The sequence below is a fragment of the Spinacia oleracea genome, chromosome 6 (genome assembly GCF_020520425.1).
Source record: "Spinacia oleracea cultivar Varoflay chromosome 6, BTI_SOV_V1, whole genome shotgun sequence".
Classification (NCBI taxonomy): Eukaryota; Viridiplantae; Streptophyta; class Magnoliopsida; order Caryophyllales; family Amaranthaceae; genus Spinacia; species Spinacia oleracea.
This window is the reverse complement of record NC_079492.1, coordinates 118,223,137-118,240,297: the sequence shown is the minus strand read 5'-3', so window position 1 is coordinate 118,240,297 and position 17,161 is coordinate 118,223,137. Positions and strand designations below refer to the sequence as shown.

General features: G+C 31.9%; 1 long non-coding RNA gene and 1 pseudogene across 1 annotated transcript; one reads left to right on the top strand and one right to left on the bottom strand.

Moving 5' to 3' along the window:
- The first annotated feature begins 369 nt into the window (after positions 1–369).
- Positions 370–15,309, top strand: LOC130463530 (uncharacterized; annotated as a pseudogene).
- On the bottom strand, positions 4,354–9,015 carry LOC130464296 (uncharacterized). The gene is made up of 3 exons (XR_008924680.1): positions 8,445–9,015; positions 5,884–7,174; positions 4,354–4,619 (listed from the first exon to the last, which is right to left on the bottom strand). It is a non-coding gene; the product is annotated as an uncharacterized lncRNA (long non-coding RNA).
- Positions 15,310–17,161: the final 1,852 nt, after the last annotated feature.

Below are 17,161 nucleotides of genomic sequence, written 5' to 3'. Positions count from 1 at the left end.
ATTATGAACCGTGACTTGGACAAGATTTTGGATTGCAATTTACCATATAATATTGTTAGCACCAGAATCTACTATAGAATAAGCAATAAAATCGTGTGCTGTGAAAAGATTTTAGCCTATTTCATATATTATAATATATTAGATAGGAAAATATCTTAGATGGCAATCTACTATAGAATATAGTTAAGAATAAACCGTGTACTAGGAATATATTTTGCCATATTTACATTTGCTTTGTATTACGGTTACTAGAATAATAGTAGGAAAAGATTTTACGTTTACTAGGGTTTGCAGCGTATCACGGTATCACCCATAAATATATAAGACATTCTATTAGCATCAGAACATATTCAAAAACCACTCAAGCAAATGGCATATACTATGATATGTGACATCACACCTGTCAAAGAAAATTGGCGAATTAAGGTTCGAATTGTTGGACTTTGGCTTGCTCCTGAATGGAACAACCCAAAAGTAACTAATTCAATTGAGATGGTTCTAATTGATGAGAAGGTAATGACTAATTGATTACATACTGTATTATGCAATTTATAATGTTTTACTAATTATTTCTTACAACATTTCGGATTGTACGTCAGGGATCCAAAATACAGGCCAGTATTAAAAAATCTCTCATTGAACGTTTTGGCCGTCTGGTGAAAGATGGTTCTTGTCGGGTAATATCAAATTTTGGAGTAGTGCCAAATGGTGGTAAACATAGAGCAACTAACCATACCTATAAGCTTAGCTTTTATTTCAAGACTCAAGTGAAGGAATGCGATGATGTGGGACTCTCCCTACACGGGTTGAATTTGGTCTCATTTGATAAAATATTAAAAAGAGAAATTAGTGAGATTGATTTAGTTGGTATGACAATAGTCACTATCTATTGTTTTGTCCTATTAACCTTCTTCTATTGATTTTTAGTTTTTGGATAATGCGTTTAATATCATTACTTAATTTTATAAATAAAATCATAACAGATGTGATTGCGGAAGTGATAAAAAAGGGAGATCCTGTTGATATGTCCAAAGACACTACACCAAACTACAAATTACCCCTCGTATTACAAGACTTGGAGTAAGCATTCTTTTGTTATTTTTTACGAGTAAATATATTCTATATTATTTTGATAGTATCTAAATGTTATTTACCCATAAATAACATAATTTCTTACATTATTTTAATTTGCATTATAGAAACAACATGTTGAATTGTACTTTGTGGGGAAAGTACGCTGAGAAGATGATGCAAATTACACAAGAAAACATTGAAGGACCCATTGTCATTATTTTGCAGTTTGCACAAGTCAAACTTTGGCGAGGTAGTCAATTAGTACTCTTATAACTATTGTGAATTTAATGTTGCGTGTTTTGGTAAATAATTAATAAAAATGATTATTTTTAATGCACACATAATAATCTCTTATGGATGTAGATGAAGTTTCTCTATCAAACTCACTTTTTGCAACAAAGATCTTAATCGGTGACCAAATACCTGAAATTAAACAGTTCAAACACAGGTTAGTTGTATTATATTTTCATTTATAAGCGTATTTTTCATGAAAATATATAAAAATTGTTGTTAATGCATTTATTTTTCCGGTAGCATTGTTGATGAAGATGATTCTCATTCGCAAAAATTGACTCATTTGTCAAACACTTCTACACACTCTTTATCCGACGAGTTCTTACTAAAGTCTGAGCGGAAACAACTGGATGAACTAAGTGACACTAAAAAGGTAGGTTATAAGTATGGTTATTATACCAAACGTAATACTAAGCAGTAAATAAATACGTCTAATACAATCTATTATAAGTGAATATTTGATAAGAATCTATTTATATATATTTGCAGGAATGTTATTGTGTAGTATTTGCTACCATTGTTGGATTTGAAACTAATACAAAATGGTATTATAACTCATGCAAACAATGTAACAAAAAAGGTTGATTATGAAGGAGGTAGAAAGTATTGGTGTATCAAATGCGATAAACATGTTAAATCTGCACCACCAAGGTATAGAAGTATTATATTTTGATATTTTCAAAATCATTTCATATTATTATATAGAAAATTTGGTTTCTCACACAATATTAATTTTATTGTTGAATCAGATACAAACTGACGATAACTGTTGAAGATGATAGCGGAAATGCTACCTTTGTGATGTTTGATAGAGAAGTCGTTCAAGTACTACAAATATTAGCCGAAAATTTGAGAGAAAAGATAGCTAAGGTAAATCATACACTACTAATATCATTGGCATAAACGGTTGGAAACATAATTAAATCCATAGGTACACTATCATCTTGGTATGATAACCTACCTATAATCTAGGTGCTTTCAAAAAGTGACAAAGTTTTGGTCTTTCATGTTTTGCAGGATGGTAAAAATAGTTCATTTCCGGACGAACTTGATGTACTTTTAGATAGAAATTTTTTGTTTAGGTTTCATATATCAAACTACAATATTGACAAAAATTGGGATCACTTTACCGTCCTCCGAATAAGTGATGATGAAGAATTGATAAAGTCTTTCTTGGAGGTTAATAATGATGTGGAGGTGAATACCTATCTTTTTTTTCTTTTCTTTTTTTGTCATATGATTATACACACATTTATCAATTCTTTATATCACGGTCATATTTTGTATGGCATATATTTCTTGACAGGAACGTGATATAGAGGTACAATCCACTGTGACTTCGTCAATTTCTTTGCATGAGAAAGAAAAGGTAGTATAAAATACAAATACATTGACATGTTTCTTTCTTTATTCTTTTGATATTACCTAAATGTTATTTACCCTTAAACATAAATACTAATAATATTCTTTTTACTAACCAAAACTTTATCAACAGGAATCTACTTCTATTATCTGTGATATTGAAGACACAAATGAGGGATTTGTTACTCCAATGAAAAGACCTCTTGAGGACGTATCAACTACTGGGATCGAAAAAAAATCAGATTCGGCTCAGCACTCATCCAACAAGAGGAAAACTTTTATAAAGATTGAAAAGGATGACAAGGCGAACAAAGATTAAATATCTATCTTTTTTTTATGTAGGTGTGAAGATACTTAAGGATGTTTTTAGTTGTTTTGAAAGATTATGATTACTATTAGTGGTTAGAGTTTAAAAATAATTTAGAATATTTAAATTCGACTCTATATTTACTATCTTTAAGTGACGAAAAGAATATTTTCATTTCTATCATCAATCTCAAAGTCTTTCTATAATAAGAATAGTTTTGTTTCGGTTTAAATTCGACTATATCTTAGTCATATGAGACACAAAATATTCTTATTCTATAGTATACAACTACATAAGTAGAAGAATAATATATTCAAAATACAGTTGAATCTTAAGATTGCCGCGTGGGCTAATGCTAAACGTGGAATATACTATGACTTTTATTACATAGATACCTATTATTTTAATGACACAAAGACAATTTATTATGCTAACTTGACAAATTTATTATTGACAAATCGTGCTAACTTGAGGAATTCAATTAAAATATAAAGACATTTATTATTATAATAATTGTGTTAATTTGAGGAATAGTATATTACGATTGATGATATGTATTACTTTTATGAAATAAAAATTTATATTTGTAATAAATTTACATTATTCGAAATCTAAAAATATATTAGCATTCTATTACAAATATTTTTTATGGTAACTTATAGTTCAAAATACAGAATAAGAATAACTTATATTCTTATTGACTTCTTTCACATATACCTACGTTAATCTATATGTGTAGATTTATTACTTTTATTGCAGGCAAGGATATTATTGGTGAATATTCAATTCCTAATTGATATAGAATTTTTTGTTCAAAGTTTAATCTACTATATAATATAGATTTCCTAATACATATAGAATTAATATAAAATTTTCTATATTACATTAAGTCTACTATATTCCAAAGAAAGCAGGGACTAAGTCTACTATAAAATATAGGTAACTCATGATCTTTTAATTACGGCAAGAATCTTAAAATGCCATAATTAAAAGAATAAGTGGTACTCCGTAAGGAAAAATCCCAAACAGTTGATCATTATATAAGACAACTATGTATTATTATATATGTAGTCAAATTGAATAATTATGGCAAGAATCTTGATATGCTAACCCAAAGGAATATGATACCTTAATCTAATCATCTTTGTTGCAAATTATGCTATTACAATGGCTACATCTAACGAAATTTGTGAGTAATTAATTGTATGCTACCTTAATCTTTTACTCTTTGTTGCAAATTATGATATTACAATGGCTTATTATCTGCGTTATTATTAATTAGTATAACACGTTGATAATAGATGTAACACCCCCGATTTACTAACTATTAATAAATAAGAATATAAAAGACTTTATAATAAATTGCGGAAGCTTACACCTAAATCGGAGGTATCACCGCCACACTTGACCACATTGTCAAGTGCTAAGGCTTACAAAACTTAAACTATTACAACTCGGTTACTAGGTGGTCTATTTACAACTGAAAAACACTAAACTGTCATACAAGAATAAACGATAATACTGGAACTCCTTTAACTTATAACTGCATCCTTCATGATCAATCTGCTCCAGTCAATCTTGACTGCTCACCATAGAGGACAAATTCCAAAAGGATCGTCGCAGGGCCACCATAAGAAAAAGACATGGCCGCAAACACACATAACAAATAAACACACGTCAGCAAAAGCTGAGTAATCATCGCTTATTGAATAATCAGGCATATAATAATAATAATAATAATAATAATAATAATAATAATAATAGTAATAATAATAATAATAATAATAATAATAATTTAACAAACACATAAATACAAATTGATGAACAATTCTTATAAAACTAGTACCTATAACCATAAGTAACAAGGGTTTATTGTTAATTTCTTATAAGTTCACCATTAGAGGAATGTGGATCGAGTCCACCACCCAATAGTATATATTGAACTATTGGATGTAACCACCAGAGAGATGTGGATCGCGTCCACCACCCATTAGTATATATTAAACTATTGGATGTAACCACCAAAAAAAATGTGAATCTAGTCCACCACCCAATAGTATTGAACAATTGGATGTAACCACCAAATAGGTCTTAGTCTTTAAGTGTGCACACCCCCCATTGAGTGTTTTTAACTCAATAGAGTAGATTAAGCCTAGGGTCGTGCTTATGGCTCCGACCAAATAATAAAGCACAATGTGCTTTCCAACCGGTTCATATATTATCTTAAGAGAAATTGTACTACAAGATGATCAATTATCATCCCAAAATGATTAATCTAAACTTCCATAAAAATAATGTTGTATAGCGTTAAGCTCGGAGACTAATAGAATTAGACGTATGGTACAATATAAAACACTTGTAGCATTACAGTCTCAATCTTATACGGCTACTATGCTAATTCACTTTATCAAGTATTAGAAGTTAACATATAAACAATGCAGCTGTAACCCATATAAGCATATATCAAAGGCAAAATAATCTAAGTCATGTACAAAGATCTCATTGATAAATCAATTAAGCAAACTTCACATATAATATATGTAACAACTTCTACCATTACGAGAGTACACATAATAATTAATATATATAAATAACTAAATAGACTAGGTGCATGTGATTACAACTAATAATATACACGAACAATTAGAAGGGACTAAGTGTGATTACTAACTATTAATTAATAAAGCCAAGAAACTCTATAACGATCTAAAACTCTAGAATATATAGATTGACCCAATCCAAATTTCCAATATCAATCCACAAATAAACTAGACCCTTAGATATCTACACATATACAAAATAATAGTTATAACAACAACTTAGAAGGACTAGGTGCGCGTGATTACCTTCCGAGATGATAGTACCAATATCACAATTTCACAATACATCGCCACCCACGACACACGATAGTTGGAAGAGCTGATTAGATACGAACGGCGGTGGTGGATACGCAATGTTGACAAGAAGTAATGAAGTATATGGGTTTGACAAAAGCATTAACAAATTTGAGATGATGAGATCATCCCATGGAACATGATGGAATATTTTTATAAAAGGCTTATGGAGATTAACAATCGAAAACAAAATGGATTTGATAAAGAAGATTAGTGGGTCTTACATGAATATCATATGTACAGTGATATTGGAGAAAAGATCAAAACTTGATTTGATCTAAAAGTCTACACGTAGAACCATAGAAACGAGAAGGCGGAAGAAGCAAAGATAGAATAGGACGGCCAGATATTTAGGGTTAATGGGTTATATATAGGTACTCGTAATAAGAGTCCTACTAATTTTAAAATAGCGTTTTTAAACTTCTGAAAATATTAAAAGAGACTAGCTAAAAACGGATATAATTATAGTTTGACTATAAAATATATTTTACAAAATTATAAAATATTGGGGTATTACAATCTATCCCCCTTAAAAGAAGTTTCGTCCCGAAACTTAAAATTAGAAAGATATAGATTATTAAATATACCCTCTTTAAAAGAAGTTTTTCCCGGAACTTAAGTTAGAAAAACTTTGTGACTTTAATTTCAAACGCTAATTAAAGATTTTTTTTTTTTAAAACAAAACGAAAATATATACTAAACTTTACTACATAAAATATTCGGGATATTACATTCTATCCCCCTTAAAAAGGAGTTCGTCCCCGAACTCTAAACTAGTCACATAATCACATCACAAGTAGCACATAACTAACACATAGAAAGATAGACTCTCTTAAAACGGCTTGTCCTACATCTTTTAAGCTTAACTCTTGATTAGTCATTTCAATCCTAAAACTCAAACCAGACACTGGGATATGAAGATCCCTGTGTAAATTCAAGACCGGATAGGCTCTGATACCATTTTGTAACACCCCCGATTTACTAACTATTAATAAATAAGAATATAAAAGACTTTATAATAAATTGCGGAAGCTTACACCTAAATCGGAGGTATCACCGCCACACTTGACCACATTGTCAAGTGCTAAGGCTTACAAAACTTAAACTATTACAACTCGGTTACTAGGTGGTCTATTTACAACTGAAAAACACTAAACTGTCATACAAGAATAAACGATAATACTGGAACTCCTTTAACTTATAACTGCATCCTTCATGATCAATCTGCTCCAGTCAATCTTGACTGCTCACCATAGAGGACAAATTCCAAAAGGATCGTCGCAGGGCCACCATAAGAAAAAGACATGGCCGCAAACACACATAACAAATAAACACACGTCAGCAAAAGCTGAGTAATCATCGCTTATTGAATAATCAGGCATATAATAATAATAATAATAATAATAATAATAATAATAGTAATAATAATAATAATAATAATAATAATAATAATAATAATAATTTAACAAACACATAAATACAAATTGATGAACAATTCTTATAAAACTAGTACCTATAACCATAAGTAACAAGGGTTTATTGTTAATTTCTTATAAGTTCACCATTAGAGGAATGTGGATCGAGTCCACCACCCAATAGTATATATTGAACTATTGGATGTAACCACCAGAGAGATGTGGATCGCGTCCACCACCCATTAGTATATATTAAACTATTGGATGTAACCACCAAAAAAAATGTGAATCTAGTCCACCACCCAATAGTATTGAACAATTGGATGTAACCACCAAATAGGTCTTAGTCTTTAAGTGTGCACACCCCCCATTGAGTGTTTTTAACTCAATAGAGTAGATTAAGCCTAGGGTCGTGCTTATGGCTCCGACCAAATAATAAAGCACAATGTGCTTTCCAACCGGTTCATATATTATCTTAAGAGAAATTGTACTACAAGATGATCAATTATCATCCCAAAATGATTAATCTAAACTTCCATAAAAATAATGTTGTATAGCGTTAAGCTCGGAGACTAATAGAATTAGACGTATGGTACAATATAAAACACTTGTAGCATTACAGTCTCAATCTTATACGGCTACTATGCTAATTCACTTTATCAAGTATTAGAAGTTAACATATAAACAATGCAGCTGTAACCCATATAAGCATATATCAAAGGCAAAATAATCTAAGTCATGTACAAAGATCTCATTGATAAATCAATTAAGCAAACTTCACATATAATATATGTAACAACTTCTACCATTACGAGAGTACACATAATAATTAATATATATAAATAACTAAATAGACTAGGTGCATGTGATTACAACTAATAATATACACGAACAATTAGAAGGGACTAAGTGTGATTACTAACTATTAATTAATAAAGCCAAGAAACTCTATAACGATCTAAAACTCTAGAATATATAGATTGACCCAATCCAAATTTCCAATATCAATCCACAAATAAACTAGACCCTTAGATATCTACACATATACAAAATAATAGTTATAACAACAACTTAGAAGGACTAGGTGCGCGTGATTACCTTCCGAGATGATAGTACCAATATCACAATTTCACAATACATCGCCACCCACGACACACGATAGTTGGAAGAGCTGATTAGATACGAACGGCGGTGGTGGATACGCAATGTTGACAAGAAGTAATGAAGTATATGGGTTTGACAAAAGCATTAACAAATTTGAGATGATGAGATCATCCCATGGAACATGATGGAATATTTTTATAAAAGGCTTATGGAGATTAACAATCGAAAACAAAATGGATTTGATAAAGAAGATTAGTGGGTCTTACATGAATATCATATGTACAGTGATATTGGAGAAAAGATCAAAACTTGATTTGATCTAAAAGTCTACACGTAGAACCATAGAAACGAGAAGGCGGAAGAAGCAAAGATAGAATAGGACGGCCAGATATTTAGGGTTAATGGGTTATATATAGGTACTCGTAATAAGAGTCCTACTAATTTTAAAATAGCGTTTTTAAACTTCTGAAAATATTAAAAGAGACTAGCTAAAAACGGATATAATTATAGTTTGACTATAAAATATATTTTACAAAATTATAAAATATTGGGGTATTACAATAGATACATCAATGGAGTCAAATTGTACCTCGGCGAGGCTCAATAGGAAAGCAATTCTCGCAAATAAACGCCGAAGATCAGATAACAACGAAAATCATAGTAATATCTAAACTGAATATCATACTCGTGATGTATTGTGGCAGAAACTACTTTTCTTTAATAGAGAAATACATCATTGCTAGATTTGATCAAACATATTAAAAATTATGCAGGTGGTGTAAAGCAAACAAAAGGTACTGGAAAAAGAAGAGATGTTGAAAGTCTGGTACGTGGTCAGAGGATCCCTATGTCCGACATTTCGAATGGTTCAGGTCTATCCTATTTAACTTTATATTTTACTTATTTCACTAATTAACTTATACAAATTGAATACGCATAGATCATGATAATTTGACTACTATAAGCTAACCATGTTTAAATTTTGGAATCTCATGAAGCAAACCACCCTCCCAAGAAACATGGTTTGATTGAAAAAGATAGTATTGTCAATTCTTCTACAAGCAACATCCCAAACATGGAAATTTATACAGCATCTGGTATGTAAATTGTTACACATATGAAGCTTAGTATAGTTACACTCACAATGATATCAGTAGGCTACTACACAAATGCTACTTATCTCATCAACAAGCATCTGATTCTTCATTTGTATGTATAGGCATAGATGCTTCTGCTTCAACATTGTCACAAGATACTCATATGGATAATGAAGGTCATGAACCGCACGGTATAATACATTATCGTTTTATTTTGTATCATGCCTTATATGATTTATTGGAGATGATATCTGAATGGTTCTAGCTATGTGTATAGGTGAGTACAATTATTCATCGACTTCATTTCAAGGTACTCACAAATTATAATTATTGTTGCTTATCAAAAAGTCTATTATGCAGCTCTAACCATCCTGATATTATGTTTACGTAGGGTATTGGGACATTGGAGATCCAATATACATTTGTAAATTATGTGGTGCAATGTTATGGTATGAGGAAAGATTAGAGAAAAAGAGAAATTCAAAAAATCCTAAATTCTCATTGTGTTGCATGCAAGGAAAAGTCGAACTTCCTTTGTTAAAAGAACCACCATCACCACTCAATGAATTTTTGAAAAATGATGATGCACAGAGTAGAATTGTTCAAGAAAATATAAGGTGTTAAAATTGGTGCTTTCATTTACCTCAATGGGGGGAAAGATTGACTCAACAGTCAACCATGGGCGAGGGCCTTATGTCTTTAAGTTAGCAGGCCAAAACTACCACCAAATAGGAAGTTTTTTGCCAACTTCTGGATCATCTCCAAAATTCGCTCAACTGTACATATACGATACAGAAAATCAGGTTTCAAACAGAAAACGTGCTTGGAGGTTTGTAGCTAATTTATTTTATGCACTATCATAGTATATATATATATATATATATATATATATATATATATATATATATATATATATATATATATATATATATATATATATATATATATATATGGAAAATTTGGTAATATTAATCCAACCTTTGACCGATTTTCTTTTATTAAGCCCACCTACGACATATTTTTTAATAATCTGTCTGTTCTCTTTGCATGGCCAATCAAGAAATTCTGACGGCATTGATGATGCAATTATTAATGATCTCACTGCAATGCTCGACCAACACAACCCTATTGCTAAAGCTTTTAGAATGGCAAGGGATCGTTTTAGTCATAATGATTCTCAAAATGTCAAACTTAAACTCATTGGAAGAAGGGAAACTGATGGGAGGACATATAACCTCCCAAGTGCATCTGAAGTAGCAGCACTTATTGTAGGTGATATTGGAAGCACATCAGATAGGGATATTATTGTTGAAAAGCAATCAGGTTTACTACAACGTATTAATGAGCTTCATCCTTCTTACCTGGCAATGCAATACCCGTTACTATTTCCATACGGTGAGGATGGTTATAGGGTTGATATTCCATTTAGAGGCACTGACGGGACGAGGAAGAGAAAAAAAATTGAGTATGAGAGAGTTTTTTGCATACAGGATTCAAGATAGAGTCAATGAAGCTGCAACATTGTTGTTGTCAAGAAAATTATTTCAACAATTTCTGGTAGATGCTTATACAATGATTGAGGCTGAAAGACTAAATTTTGTACGAACACATCAGAAGCAACTAAGAGCGGAATTGTATAAGAATCTTACAGATGCTGTGTTAAGAGGAGACACCGATCCTGCATCGACCGGAAAACGGATAATTATACCTTCATCATTTACAGGTGGTGCGAGATATATGATGCAAAATTATCAAGATGCCATGGCTCTTTGTAAGTGGTATGGATATCCAGATTTATTTATCACATACACTTGCAATCCAAAGTGGCCCGAAATAACCCGATTTACCAGACATTCTTTGTAGGGTTTTTAAAATGAAACTTGATAGGCTAATCAAGGATCTCAAGACTGGACAAATTTTCCCCTTCAGAGTTAAAGCTTGTAAGTTTCTTTACAAATCTATAACTAAAACACAGGGCGCATAGTCAAAATACAATATACTGTTCTATATAATAATAAGATCTTATAGTTCAAAATACGGAATAAGAATAACTTACATTCTTATTGACTGCTTTAATATATACCTACATTAATCTATATGTGTAGATTACCTTATTACTTTTATTGCAAGCACGGGTATTATTGGTGAACATACAATTCTTAATTGATATAGAATTTTTTGTACAAGTTTAGTCTACTATATAATATAGTTTTCCTAATATATAGAATTAATATAGAATTTCCTATATTGCGTTAAGTCTACTATATTCCAAAGCAAGCACGGACTAAGTCTACTACAGCAAGTTCTGATTGAAAGTTGGTATGTCCAACATTTAGACCCTGAGTCTGTTATTTTTTTAATTTATTTATAACAGCAAAACAGTGACTATGAATTAGTACTCTGTATATTTCCCTATAGCAATCCATTTATGACCAAGTTGGAATTTAAGTCAGACTACTATGACCATTTGATTGAGACATGCTAGCTTATACAAATGAAAAAAAAGATATTTGAACAAGTGCGTGGATTTAAGTAGACTAATATTATTAATTTCTAATACACTTGAAAAATAATATATAGATAGATAAAAAAAATAGCCAGTGTTATAAATGTCAAACGTATGTTAATATACTCATTACATTGTCTAACACTATTGATTTCAGTGGTCTATACAATGGAGTTTCAAAAGCGTGGATTGCCTCATGCCCATATCCTTCTATTTTTGCACCCAGGAGACAAGATTACTAATGCTCAAGACATTGATAAAGTTATATGTGCTGAGATTCCAGATCCGGATACAGATCCCGAATTGTATAAATTGGTGGGAGATAGCATGATGCATGGTCCTTGCGGTGCAATGAATACAAGTTCTCCATGCATGAAACAAGGAAAGTGCTCGAAACATTTCCCTAAGGATTTCCAGGAAGAGACAAGTGTGGATGAAGATGGGTTTCCACATTATAGAAGACGAGATAATGGTAGATTTGTTGAAAAAAACGGAGTGAAACTAGACAACAGGTTTGTTGTTCCATATAACAAAACACTTCTCCTTAAGTATGGTGCTCATATTAATGTTGAATGGTGTAACCAACATAAGTCGATCAAATACTTATTTAAATATATAAATAAGGGAAATGATCGAATCACTGCTGCCATTTCTCAAGGAACTGAAGATAATTGTGATAATGTTGATGAAATTAAAGCATACTATGACTGCAGGTATATTTAACCATGTACTTATCTAAAAGTTTGGAGGACAATAAATTGAGCTAACTTTTCATCAGGTTGAGAATGTCTAAATTTAAATATATTGTATGTAGGTATATTTCACCATGCGAAGCAGTATGGAGGATTTTTGGATTTGACCTGCATTATAGAACTCCTCCTGTAGAAAGGCTAAGTTTTCATCTACCTAATGAGCAGAGTGTTGTATTCAAAGACAATGATCCACTAGATTCAGTCATTAATAGGCCTTCTATTGAAAAATCTCAGTTCTTAGCTTGGATGGAGTGTAACAAGACATCTGAAAAGGCTAGAAAACTCACTTATGTGGAGTTTCCAACACAGTTTTCATGGAAGCCAGAGAAAGGTATATGGCAAGAAAGAGTATTGGATCGGTTTTCTATTGGAAGGATCTACCACTTCCCCCCAGGTAGTGGTGAAAAGTACTACTTAAGAATCCTACTTAATTATGTTAACGGTCCAACATGTTATGAAGATATTAGAACATTCAATGGTGTTTTGTACGCTTCTTTTAAAGAAGCTTGCTATGCAAGAGGATTGTTAGATGATGATAAGGAATACATTGATGGAATCACAGAAGCAAGTTTCTGGGGAACTCCGCGCTACTTAAGAAACCTTTTTGCAATATTATTGTTGTCAGAAAGCCTCTCAAGACCAGAATTTGTATGGAATGCGACGTGGCATATATTAGTAGAGGGTATTCTTGAAGAACAGAGACGTGAACTTGGGATAGATGGTAATCGTCTATTTTTTTTTATCAAATTATAGTAAACATTACAAGGACGTTTTATGTATTTCATTTTAATGTTTAACAAATATTAACTATATAAGACATCTAATGATTGTTACTTTTCTGGGTTTTTACAGACTTAGGATTATCCGAAGACCAAATTCAAAATCTCACTTTGTCTTACATTGAAAAACTCTTGCAAAATAATGGCAGTACACTTCGAAAATTTCCCATGATACCTTATCCAGATGAGATGCTCATATCAGAAGGGAGGAACAAGTTAATCCAAGATGAATTGCAGTATGATAGACCATCCTTACTTGTAGAGCATGATAGACTATTTTCGAGTCTTACTGATGAACAAAGAAAGATTTACAATAAAGTTATGGATGTTGTTTCAAGAGGTGAAGGCGGTGTTTTCTTCATTTATGGATATGGTGGGACAGGGAAAACTTTCATTTGGAGAACTCTATGTGCAGCTATACGGTCAAAAGGAGATATCGTGCTTCCCGTTGCTTCAAGTGGAATAGCATCACTTTTACTTCCTAAGGGAAGAACTGCGCGTTCAAGGTTTAAAATTCTTCTGAATGTAAATGAAGACTCGACTTGTAACATTAAACCAGGAAGTGATTTGGCCAACCTTTTAATAAAAACAAAGCTTATTATCTGGGATGAAGCACCCATGATGAATAAATTCTGCTTTGAAGCATTGGACAAAAGCTTAAGGGACATTCTAAGGCCAACAGAGCAACCATTTGGGGGCAAAGTAGTTGTCTTTGGAGGAGACTTTCGACAAATTCTACCTGTGATCCCAAGGGGAAGTAGGCAGGACATTGTTTTTGCCACGATTAACTCATCTTACTTGTGGAATTATTGTGAAGTCCTTACACTGACAAGAAACATGAGGCTTACAGTAGGTTGTCCAGATTCGATTAGTCATGAAATCAGGGAATTCTCAGAGTGGATACTAAAGATCGGTGATGGTAAGGTAAAAGAATCGAATGATGGTACAGAAGCTATAGTAATCCCTGATGAAAACCTTATAAAGGAAGAGAGAAATCCGGTTGAAGCTATCATAGAAAGTACTTATCCTTCCGTTTGACAGAATTTGTGGGATCCAACCTACTTTCAAGAAAGAGCAATTCTAGCCCCAACTCATAATGACGTACATATTATCAACGACTACTTGCTATCCTTAATACCAGGTGAAGAGAGAATTTATTTAAGTTCAGACAGCATATCTAAGGAAGATGGGAACATGGTAATTGAAGATTTTTATCCACTTGAGTTCCTAAACATCCTTACGTTCTCAGGCGTACCAAATCACGTACTTAAGTTGAAGGTTGGGGCCCATGTGATGCTTCTCAGAAATATAGATCAGTCGTCAAGCTTATGCAATGGTACAAGATTAATTATAACTCAGCTTGGAAACCATGTTGTTGAAGCTAAAATCATTTCAAGTAGCAATATAGGGCATAAGGTGTTCATTCCTCGAATGACCTTAAGCCCATCAGATACTACTATTCTTCCAATCAAGCTTCAACGAAGACAGTTTCCATTGGTGGTTTGTTTTGCTATGACGATAAACAAAAGCCAAGGCCAATCACTCTCGCATGTTGGTTTATATCTTCCTAGACCAGTCTTTAGTCATGGTCAACTTTATGTTGCATTATCCCGAGTAACGACCAAGAAAGGACTGAGAATTTTAATTTGTGACAAGGAAGATAAGCTTAATAATACTACGAGCAATGTAGTATACAAAGAAGTCTTTCAGAACTTGTCAATATGAGGAGGTATTCTTTTAGCCTATTCAGTTATGTTGTTAACATCTTTGTTATTTTATTAAAAAAAAAATTCCAAGTGTTTTTTACTTTATTTTTATGTCTCACTTTCTTTTATGCAGGCTCCAAAGTTTCACTTATCAGCAAGAACCGGTCCAGTTACCGCTAAGTATCAAATCGTTTGTCTATTGTGATGCGTTTGGTGCAAAATAAGTAGGACGAACTTGACTATTTACATGCTTTTTAGTCTTCTACCCCAAAATACAATGTTATTTTTCTTTTACCAACAACTATTTACATTTTTTTTAGTCTATTATTTATGTCACCAAAAACAAGATGGCCTGAACCATATACACTATAAAACATTCGCTAAACATTCAATTAATTGCAATAGAAAGAGAGTCTGTTGTACTAATATACCTGGAATATTTCCAACTTAGCTATTTATTTGTAGATTCTGGACTTATAACCTCTGCTCCGTGTACCTCTTTCGTGGTCAGAAGAGGTCTGATCAGATTATATTGCTATTATCGGATCTGACGCAATTGCAGTAAGGCCCTTGGCTCTTCTCAACTCCTCAATCACTAATCCGGTGACTAATTCTGCAATCAAGATAATTTAATGGAAAATCATATACTCCATTTTAGCATTAATTTATCCAAAACTTTTCAAACCCAAATTTTACATCTTATGATTGGGCTGACTTAATAACACATTCAAAATAAACACCCCCTCAAAACAGGAAAAAAAAAAAAAGTTAAGTGCATTTTTCACTAATAATGAAAACCAAAAAAATCGTAGATCCAAAAAATAGAATAGGATTGAAATAAAACAAACAATCAAGAGTTCAATCACAGGTTTTGAACAATCAAGATGACTTTAAGTCGGGTACTATACTAGATCTAATAAGGAATAAGAAGATAAACTCATAAATATTACAAGCTCATAATATGATGGATAAGAGATTAAGATGTATACCTAATTAACGAAGAGCCAAAGATTGTTGCAGATGCATGTTCAGGATTTAACAAAGAAGATGAACCACAATATAGTTCGTGAAAAACGATGAAGTTCAATCGCCCAAAAAAAAAGAAAAACCCGATGAAGTGAAGCTTACAGGGGAAGCTTAATCAAAATTGATTAGATTATTTCTTTGTAGTGGGATCACACGTCATTTCTACTACTTGCAAAGTTAGAGTATTTCTTTTTCTTTTTCATTGATTTTTCTTTTTCCTTTTCTAACTATCTTTGACTTTTCTTTTTTCTTTTTTTTTTCTTTTTTTTTCCTTTTCTATTTCTTTTTCTTTTTAGTTTGTGGTAGATTATCAATTTATAATATGTTATTATCATTAAGCAACTATAGTACAAAATAAACATTTAGATGAATATTATAGAATTACAAATTTTGGAGGTGGTTATTTATATTATTTAGCCTGACTATATAGCTATATGAAGATTGTAGGATATGTGAACATTATATATATTATAAATTATGCACGGTTATTGTACTTCGATGAAGTATGTGTCAATCAGCCGTACGAAAATGATACAATAATGTTGATGATTAGTGTATTAGAACTAATAAATGAATCCCCAAACGATCACCAAATACATAATGTGTCAGATTTATATAAAAATTATTATTCAGATTTGTAAACCGTGCATCGCACGGGTACTATACTAGTTCTAGGAATAAAAAGCATGAGGGAAATAAATTAATTCCCTTGAAGTATTTATAGTTTTCTAATTTCTAAAATAAATAAATAAATAAATAAGAAAATAAATAATGGAAGTCGTCAATGATTGGTCGATGGACGATGACGTGGCAATGAAAGCCGAGCATGATCGAGCCATCCAAGA